Genomic DNA, 9423 nt, shown 5'->3' with positions numbered 1-9423 from the left:
AATTAGGTCGTTGCAAAACGGCAAGAGCCCTGGGCCAGACGGTTTTGGAGTCGAATTTTATAAGAAGTTTGCTGACCGGGTAACTCCGATTCTGCACAGGATGCTCTCCCACTCAATCGAGTTGAAAAAGCTCCCACCATCATTGTACAATGCTAATATTTCTCTCTTATTGAAACAAGACAGGGATGAAACCAATCCCTCCTCATACCGACCAATTTCTATGCTTAATTTGGATTTCAAATTTTTTACTAAAATAATGGCGACTAGACTAAATAAGTGTATAGAATCCATTATCCATACGGATCAGACCGGGTTCATCCCCAATAGGTTCTCTTTCTTTAATGTTAGAAGAGTAATGAATATTATGTATCGACAGTTCTTCCAAACAAGCCATTCTGTGTTTAGACGCAGAAAAAGATTTCGATCATGTTGAGTGGGGATATTTACTCAGAGTGCTGGAAGAGTTTGGTCTTGGTGCCTCTTTTATTTCCTGGGTACGTCTTATATATGCTCATCCCACCGCTTCCATACCTACAAACCAGGATAGGTCACCCCCTTTTGCCCTTCAGAGGGGTACGCGACAGGGCTGCCCCCTCTCGCCGCTCCTCTTTGCGTTAGCCATTGAGCCGCTGGCAATCAGCATAAGAGGGCATGCGCTTATAAAACCAATAATACTGGGTGGGGTGGAACATAAGATTTCGCTTTATGCGAATGATATTGCCATCTTTGTATCTGACCCTGAACATTCTGTCCCTTACCTATTCCAGCTTATTAATTCCTTTGGCGACGTCTCAGGTTACACTATAAACTGGCAGAAGAGTGAACTTATATCGTTAACAGCAGAATTAGACCCTGTATTCTTAGCCAACATGCAGTTTAAAACAAATCCGGACAGTATAAAATATCTGGGCATTAAAATATCTAAAAACCCCAAGACCCTTTTTAAAATTAACTTTACCGAAAGGTTGAACAAGCTAAAGGAGAACATAGAGAAATGGAGAACGTTGCCTATTTCCTTGATTGGCCGCGTGAACGCAGTAAAGATGGTCTCCCTGCCGAGATTTCTGTATTTATTTCAGAATGTCCCTATTTTTATCCCCAAATCCTACTTTAAGTTAATCGATTCTATCATTATGCCGTTTATTTGGGGATATAAAGCACACAGGATCTCAAAAGCTTATCATCAAAAAACGAGGGAACAGGGGGGACTGGGGTTACCGTGCTTTTAATATTACTATCGGGCGGCCAATGTTAGAGTCATGGTATACTGGCAGTGTGCATATGAACGGGGAGTTGGATATGACCTGCCCCCTTGGCTGGCGATTGAAAAAAGCTTAACCCCAAAAACTTCTCTCCCTGCTCTTTTATTTCATTACCCAGATCTCTCACCTCTCTTAGAGAGGATCATTTCACTCTGTCCAATGCTCAGAGAATATGGCACCAAATTAGGAAAGTTTGTGAGCTTCCGAATACGTCAATGCACGCCCCAATCTGGCATAACCACGCTTCCCCCCCCCCCCCCCATCATTTACAGACACAGCGTTCAGAGAATGGAGCTGTAAAGGGATAGTTACAATAAAAGATCTTTACATAAATAGACACTTTGCATCATTTGATCAGCTACAATCCAAGTTCTCATTGCCCAAAACTCAATTCTTCAGGTACTTACAGCTGAGAAATTATGTTCGACAAAACAATTCGCCTTTTGAGTCCTTGCCCGAAGACGACCCATTGTCCAAAATTTTGCTGGGTCACCAGGAAGCAAAGAACCTAATCTCATCTTTTGTAGGTATCTTTTCAAACAAACTAGATAAATCTACTTTAAAAATAAAACAAACCTGGGAAGAAGACCTTAACATTGAAATTGATGACGATGTCTGGAAGGTAGTACTGAAAAGTATAAAATCCTGTTCTATTAATTCTAGGCTACACCTGATTCAATTCAAGGTTATACACAGATTACACTACTCTAAGGTTAAGCTGCATAAAATCTTTCCTGATCTCTCACCTTTGTGTAATAGATGCAAGACCGCTGAGGGTACACTCGCTCACCACTTTTGGACTTGTCCAAAACTTCACAACTTTTGGTGTCTTTGATTTCAATGGCACTCTACTGTTTTAAATGTCACTTTAACTCCGGACCCTGAAACTGCTCTATTCAGGTATTCCACAACGCTTGAGAAGCTAGACCATAATGCTCGCACAATCTTGGTTTATGGTATGGTAATTGCCAACAGATGCATTTTGAAACTATGGAAATCAGACTCTGCTTCTCAGTTTGAGACTTGGTTAAGAGAATTAATGGGCATCTTACACGTAGAGAGGTTGAGATATGAATTGTCTGGCAACCCTCAAAAGTTCTTCAACATATGGAACCCAGTGCTGCAGCATATTAAGGACAAGTAAAACTATCCCCTCAATGCCACATGCTTTTGTACCTTCTTTGAATCCAGCAGTGAAAATACTGAAATATTTGACATGTGAAAATTACCTTGCCTCATGTTTTTGTGCTTTTATCTTTTTTGTCACATTGTAGTTATGTTTTTGTTTTAAATTTATTTATATTTATTTATTTCTTTGTTTTTGTTTGTTTGTTTTCATGATTATGTAGGGAAGGGGAGGGATGGAGTTTACTGTTGTTGTTATATGTACTGTAATTAATTAAATTAAAAATTACAAAAATAAACATTAAAAAAAACCCTATGTTTTCCCTCTTCACATACCTAAAGAAGCTTTTACTATCCTCCTTTATATTCTTGGCCAGCTTAGCTTCGTAACTCATCTTTTCTCCCTGGATTACCTTATTAGTTTTCTCCTGTTGCTCTTTAAAAGAGCCCCAATCCTTTGGCTTTCCGATCATCTTTGCTGTGTTGTACGTCTTCTCCTTTATTTACACTGATAATTCTTCAGTTCTGTCCATACTGTTTCTACATTTCCTGATTCGATGTCACCCCTTGCAAGGGACTGAATATCATTCCTTACCAACAGAGCGACAGTACCCCCTCTGCCCACACCCGTCTGTCTTTTTTTCGATAGGTCGTATACGCCTGAATATTCATCTCCCAGCTCTGCTCCTTTTGCAGCTATGTCTCTGTAAGTACCACAACATCAAACGTGTTAATATCTAACGGCGCCTCAATCTCATCCACTTTACTTTTTATACTTCGCGCTTTAACCTCGGTATTCACCTCACCTCTCACACCGGAAAATATTGGCCCTGACCTTACCCTCATATCCGTTCGAGAACTTTCCTTCCCGTTAACTCGGGTGTCTTTTGCAACTTTTCGTGTAATCACTTCCCCTTTAACTCCATCTTTATATTCCCAATTTGTCAACCCCACCCCTCCCCCCACACAATTTAGTCTTCCTGTTTCCTACTATATCTTATCTTTATCCCGCCCCCTCTCCTGATATCAGTCTGAAGAAGGGTCTCGACCCGAAACGTCACTCATTCCTTCTCTCCAGAGATGCTGCTTGACCCGCTGAGTTACTCCAGCATTTTGTGTTTACCATATTTAAAGGTACTGCCGTTCGAAGAGCAGAGTTTACGGGGGGATGTGCACAATATGCAAAAATGCAGCCTGTCCAAAGTCATATAAAGCTGCGAAACAACTTCCTGTCGCTTATACGCTGCGCCCCGCCCAAGCATGTGTGGATATTAATAAAATAATACAACAGAGGTTAGTGTCCAATTAAGAATGGGACGAGCTAAACTTCTGCATTGACCAACCCAACTGCGGAGAACTTTGTGGGTTGGGCTTAATCTATCATGTAATCTTCAGAAATGGAAACTTGAGCAAAAACATTTAGCAGAAGACGGTGTTGGTGGTGCAGCGTTACAGTTGCCAGAGACCCGGGTTCGTTCCTGACCACGGATCCTGTCCGTGCGGAGTTTGTAAGTACTCGCTGTGACCGCATGGGTGTTTTCTTGGTGCACCGGTTTCCTCTCACGCTGCAAAGACTTACAGTTAATTTGATAATCGGTAGAATTTTAAATTTTACCTAGTGTGGAGGATAGCGCTAGTATACGGGGATCGCTGGTCGGCGCGGACTCGGTGGGCCGAAAGGTCAGTTTCCGCGGTTTATATCTGAAGTCTAAATTCTAAAGAGGGTAAAAACGAAAAGTGAAAGATTTAATGCGAACGTTTTAGTACGAACGGAGGGATTAGGTTCTCACGAACAAGATTGTGGGCACGTGGGACGAACTGCCAGAGGAAATAATCGAGGTAGGTACAACAACAAAATTTAAATAAATCGAATACGTCGACAAGATTTCAGCCATTCGAAAGAGGGATCTGATTGCAGGTTTAATTCATGAGTTCCTGTTGGTCGGTTGATGTGACGACGAGTTGATCATTGGGGGGGGGGGGTCGCTATAGCGACTATTGAAACGCCCCATAAAGCGTTCGTCCGACAGCCGAGATGCGGACGGTTCCTTGCGCCGTTCGAACAACAGATCGCCGCGAACCCTTTGTTGCGTCACTCGCGCTGAGAACCAATCGGCGTTCTCTTTGCCTTTCTCCGCGCGTTCCACGACAACGGTTGGTTCGCTGGCGGCCAATCACAGTCGGCCTGGCTGAATGGAACGTTCCATCGGGCGGGGTATAAAAGGACGCGTTCGGCGGATGCGACACATTGCCTGGAGCTGCGAGACCAGAAGGAAGATCATGGTGGGTTCTCCCGGGGCTGGTCGGTGGGGCGTCGTGTCAAACCGGTACGGGGGTGGGGGAGCCGGGATACCTCTAGAGGACCCGGTACGAAGAACCTGTCGACAGAGGATTTCCGCGATGACCACGCAAATCCAGGCGCACACTGTGGAGTTCATGTTAGCACTCGGAGCCAATAACCGTGCGAATAACACTTTCATCTCTTCCCCCTTTTTTCCAACGCCCACCCCCTCTTTCTCTCTCTCTCCAGCGTGAGTGTATCTCCATCCACATCGGACAGGCCGGAGTCCAGGTCGGCAATGCTTGCTGGGAGCTGTATTGCCTAGAGCACGGGATCCAGCCGGACGGACAGATGCCCAGCGACAAGACTATCGGTGGCGGCGACGACTCCTTCAACACCTTCTTCAGCGAGACGGGGTGGGAAAGCATGTCCCGCGGGCGGTGTTCTTAGATCTGGAGCCCACGGTGATCGGTAAGCTGGTAGGGAGAGAGTGTTGATATATTATGTCTCAGTCCCTCCCCGCTACGTGCCGGGAGGGGCGTTTGCGGCGCTGGTTTGATCTCCGGTCTCTGCTCCCCACTACCCATAGACGAGGTGCGGACCGGTACATACCGTCAGCTCTTCCACCCCGAGCAGCTCATCACCGGTAAGGAGGACGCGGCCAATAACTACGCCCGGGGCCACTGCTCCATCGGCAAGGGGATCGTGGACCTGGTGCTGGATCGCATCCGGAAACTGGTAGGTTTAGTTTAGTTTAGTTTAAAGATAAAACGCGGAAACAGGCCCTTTCGGAGCGCCGGGTCCGCGTCGACCAGTGATCCCCGCACATTAACACTATCCTACACCCACTAGGGACATTTTTGTTACATTTACCAACCCAATTACCCTACATACCTGTTGGTCTTTGGAGTGTGGGAAGAAACCGAGGATGTCGGAGAATACCCACGCAGATCACGGGGAGAACGCACAAACTCCGTAGAGACAGCACTCTGACAGTCAGGATCGAACCCGGGTCTCATCCCTTCTGTGGCATGTAATGCCACAAATTGACAACTCTCTTGGTGAAAACGTTTTTTTTCTCATCTCAGTTTTAAATGGCCTCCCTTTCATTCTTGGACTGTGACCCCTGGTTCTGGACTCCCCAACACTGGGAACATATTTCCTGCATCAAGCTTGTCCAGTCTTTGTATAATTTTATACGTTACTGCAAGTATTTACATACATCTAAAGCTCTGCCTCGTCAATGGTGTTTTGGTCACATAATCACAAAACCCAATCAGATTGGTGATACAAAACCAACCACCTACACAGCCGTGTTGACTATCCCTAGTCAGCCTATGTCCATCTACATGCATTCCTAACCTGTCCCTTAGATACTTTGTCGCATCGTTCCGACCACAGATGTTAAACTAAACCTACAGATGTTATGCTCCGTCCACAGATGCTAGACACCTCCTCAGAGCGTCAGTTTACCCCTGTAACACTCACACTCACCCTCACACCTTTCTCCCTTCCAATGCTCTCTGTTTTCTCTGCCCGCAGGCCGACCAGTGCACCGGACTCCAGGGGTTCCTCATCTTCCATAGTTTCGGCGGCGGCACCGGCTCGGGCTTCACCTCCCTCCTCATGGAGAGACTCTCCGTGGACTACGGCAAGAAATCCAAGCTGGAGTTTTCCGTCTACCCGGCGCCGCAGATCTCCACCGTCGTGGTCGAGCCCTACAACGCGGTGCTGGTCACCCACTGCACCCTGGAGCACTCCGACTGCGCCTTCGTGCTGGACAACGAGGCCATTTATGACATCTGCCGGCGGAACCTGGACATCGAGCGCCCCACCTACACGAACCTCAACCGCCTGCTGGGCCAGGTAGTGTCGTCCATCACCGCCTCGCTGCGCTTCGACGGCGCCCTCAACGTGGACCTGCTCGAGTTCCAGACCAACCTGGTCCCCTACCCGCGCATCCACTTCCCGCTGGTGACCTACGCGCCCCTGATCTCGGCCGAGAAGGCTTACCACGAGCAACTCTCCGTGTCGGAGATCACCAACGCCTGCTTCGAGCCGGCCAACCAGATGCTCAAGTGCGACCCCCGCCAGGGCAAGTACATGGCGTGCTGCATGCTCTACCGCGGGGATGTCGTGCCCAAGGACGTCAACGCCGCCATCGCCACCATCAAGACCAAGCGCTCAATCCAGTTCGTGGACTGGTGCCCGACCGGGTTCAAGGTACGTGGAGATTTTGCACTATTCCACGCGGCAGAGGCTTGACCCAAACCCGGGTCTCGCACTGGGCTGTGATGTCTACCACATCCAGACAAGCCGGTCCACGATTGCAGAAACCAAACCGAGGGCCTGGGTTCTGAATATCCATCCAGGGAAATATTGAGGGTTTCTGGGAGACTCCTGGCCAACGGGTCGCGCCGGCGTCAGGATAACTAGCAGCGCTCTTCATAGGTTAAATGCGCAAATCTTTATTTTTAGTCAACGTCCGGTATCATTGGGCCCATCTTGTCCATGCTGGCCCTTCCATTAGTTCCATTCTCTCCTCTCACTGCTGTCCTTGTAACGATCGTTCAGTCCCTGGTTTTGTTTGCACTGTTCCGCCATGCGACCTGCCAATTAACTTGCTCCCGCCCACATGGGCGGGAGGCGGCATAGCAAGATAGCGGAACGTCGGAGGTTGGGATCGAACCCGGGTCGACTGCGCCCTGGAAGAACTGCTTTCGTGGTACTCCAGCCCAAGCGGGAACCATTTGCGATTTCTAGAATTTTATTGGCCATTGCGCGGCTCCGGCTTCTTCCAATGGAAGAAGAAAACTGGCTATCGCTCGGTAAAAGGAGCACCGATTTGTCTTTCACCACTCACCCTATGCAAGCCATTAGTCCATCACCAACATGTTTGGGTCGCGTCTAGTAACGTGACAAAGCAACGGAGGTCTGTTTCTATTAGGTACGTCACTCTACTTCCACCTACCGGTGGCAGATGCATCTTATCATGAATGCGATCCTTTCTATGCAACCGCACTAAACGCTGTTCTTCTCCCCCTGCAGGTGGGCATCAACTACCAGCCCTCGACGGTGGTGCCGGGGGGCGACCTGGCCAAGGTGCAACGCGCCGTCTGCATGCTGAGCAACACCACCGCCGTCTCGATGGCCTGGACCCGCATGAACCTCAAGTTCGACAAGATGTACGCCAAGCGGGCCTTTGTCCACTGGTACGTGGGGGAGGGTCTGGAGGAGGGGGAGTTCCAGGACGCGCGGGAGGACATGGCGTCGCTGGAGAAGGACTACGAGGAAGTAGGCATCGATTCGGCGGATCTGGACAAGAAGGGGGAAGAGGAAGAGTGAATGTGTTGTATATTTTGTATGTCTAGAAAGATTCATTTATTTTTGTTACTACTGTTGTAAATCTCATATCCGAAATTAAACATATTTATGACTTAGTTTGGTATTGCGTCCTTCGTAGAGACACAATTACTCAATGTCTATAGGTTCATACCGTGGAAATAGACCCTTCGGCCCAACTTGTCTATGCCGACCATACCGCCTCATCGATGCTCATCCTATTTGCCCACGTTTGGCGCATATCACTATCCAATTCTTCGTCATGTCACTACATAAATATATTTTAAATGTTTCTGTACCTGCCGCTGTGAGATCAACTGGATCCTCGTTCCATTTGCCCACAACCGCCTGCGAGATGAATAGACAATAGTCAATAGACAATATGTGCAGGAGTAGGCCATTCGGCCCTTCGAGCCAGCACCACCATTCAATGTGCTCACAGCAGATCATTCTCAATCAGTACCCCGTTCCAGCCTTCTCCCCATACCCCCTGACTCTGCTATCCTTAAGAGCTCTATCTAGCTCTCTCTCGAATGCATTCAGAGAACTGGCCTCCACTGCCTTCTGAGGCAGGGAATTCCACAGATTTACAGCTCTCTGACCGAAAACGTTTTTCCCTCATCTCCGTTCTAAATGGCCTACCCCTTATTCTTAAACTGTGGCCCCTGGTTCTGGACTCCTAACATTGGGGACATGTTTCCTGCCTCTAACGTTTCCAACCACTTAATAATCTTATATGTTTCAATAACATTCCCTATCATCCGTCTAAATTCCAGTGTATACAAGCCTAGTCGCTCCAGTCTTTCAACATTTGGCAGTCCCGCCATTCAGGGAATTAACCTAGTAAACCTACGCTGCACGCCATCAATAGCAAGAATATCCTTCCTCAAATTTGGAGACCAAAACTGCACACAGTACTCCAGGTGCGGTCTCACTAGGGCCATGTACAACTGCAGAAGGACCTCTTTGCTCCTATACTCAACTCCTCTTGTTATGAATGCCAACATTCCATCGGCTTTCTTCACTGCCTGCTGTGCCTGCATGCTTCCTTTCAGTGACTGATGCACTAGGACACCCAGATCTTGGTGTACGCCCTAACATGACACCATTCAGATAATAATCTGCCTTCCTATTCTACCACCAAAGTGGATAACCTCACACTTATCCACATTAAAAAGCATCTGCCATGCATCCGCCCACTTACGCAACCTGTCCAATCACCCCGCAACCGCATAGCATCTTCATCACGGTTCACACTACCACCCAGCTTTGTATCATCTGCAAATTTGCTAATGGTACTTTTAATCCCTTCATCCAAGTCATTTATGTATATTGTAAATAGCTGCGGTCCCAGAAGCGAGCCTTGCGGTACCCCACTAGTCACTGCCTGCCATTCTGAAAGGGACCCATTTA

At 47.6% G+C, this 9423-nt stretch overlaps 1 pseudogene; it reads left to right on the top strand.

Annotated features, from left to right (window-relative positions):
• The first annotated feature begins 4823 nt into the window (after positions 1–4823).
• Positions 4824–8013, top strand: LOC144611057 (tubulin alpha chain-like; annotated as a pseudogene).
• The last annotated feature ends 1410 nt before the right edge of the window (positions 8014–9423 follow it).

This window comes from Rhinoraja longicauda, chromosome 39 (genome assembly GCF_053455715.1).
Source record: "Rhinoraja longicauda isolate Sanriku21f chromosome 39, sRhiLon1.1, whole genome shotgun sequence".
Lineage (NCBI taxonomy): Eukaryota > Metazoa > Chordata > Chondrichthyes > Rajiformes > Arhynchobatidae > Rhinoraja > Rhinoraja longicauda.
This window is presented reverse-complemented; position numbering and strand designations above follow the sequence as displayed.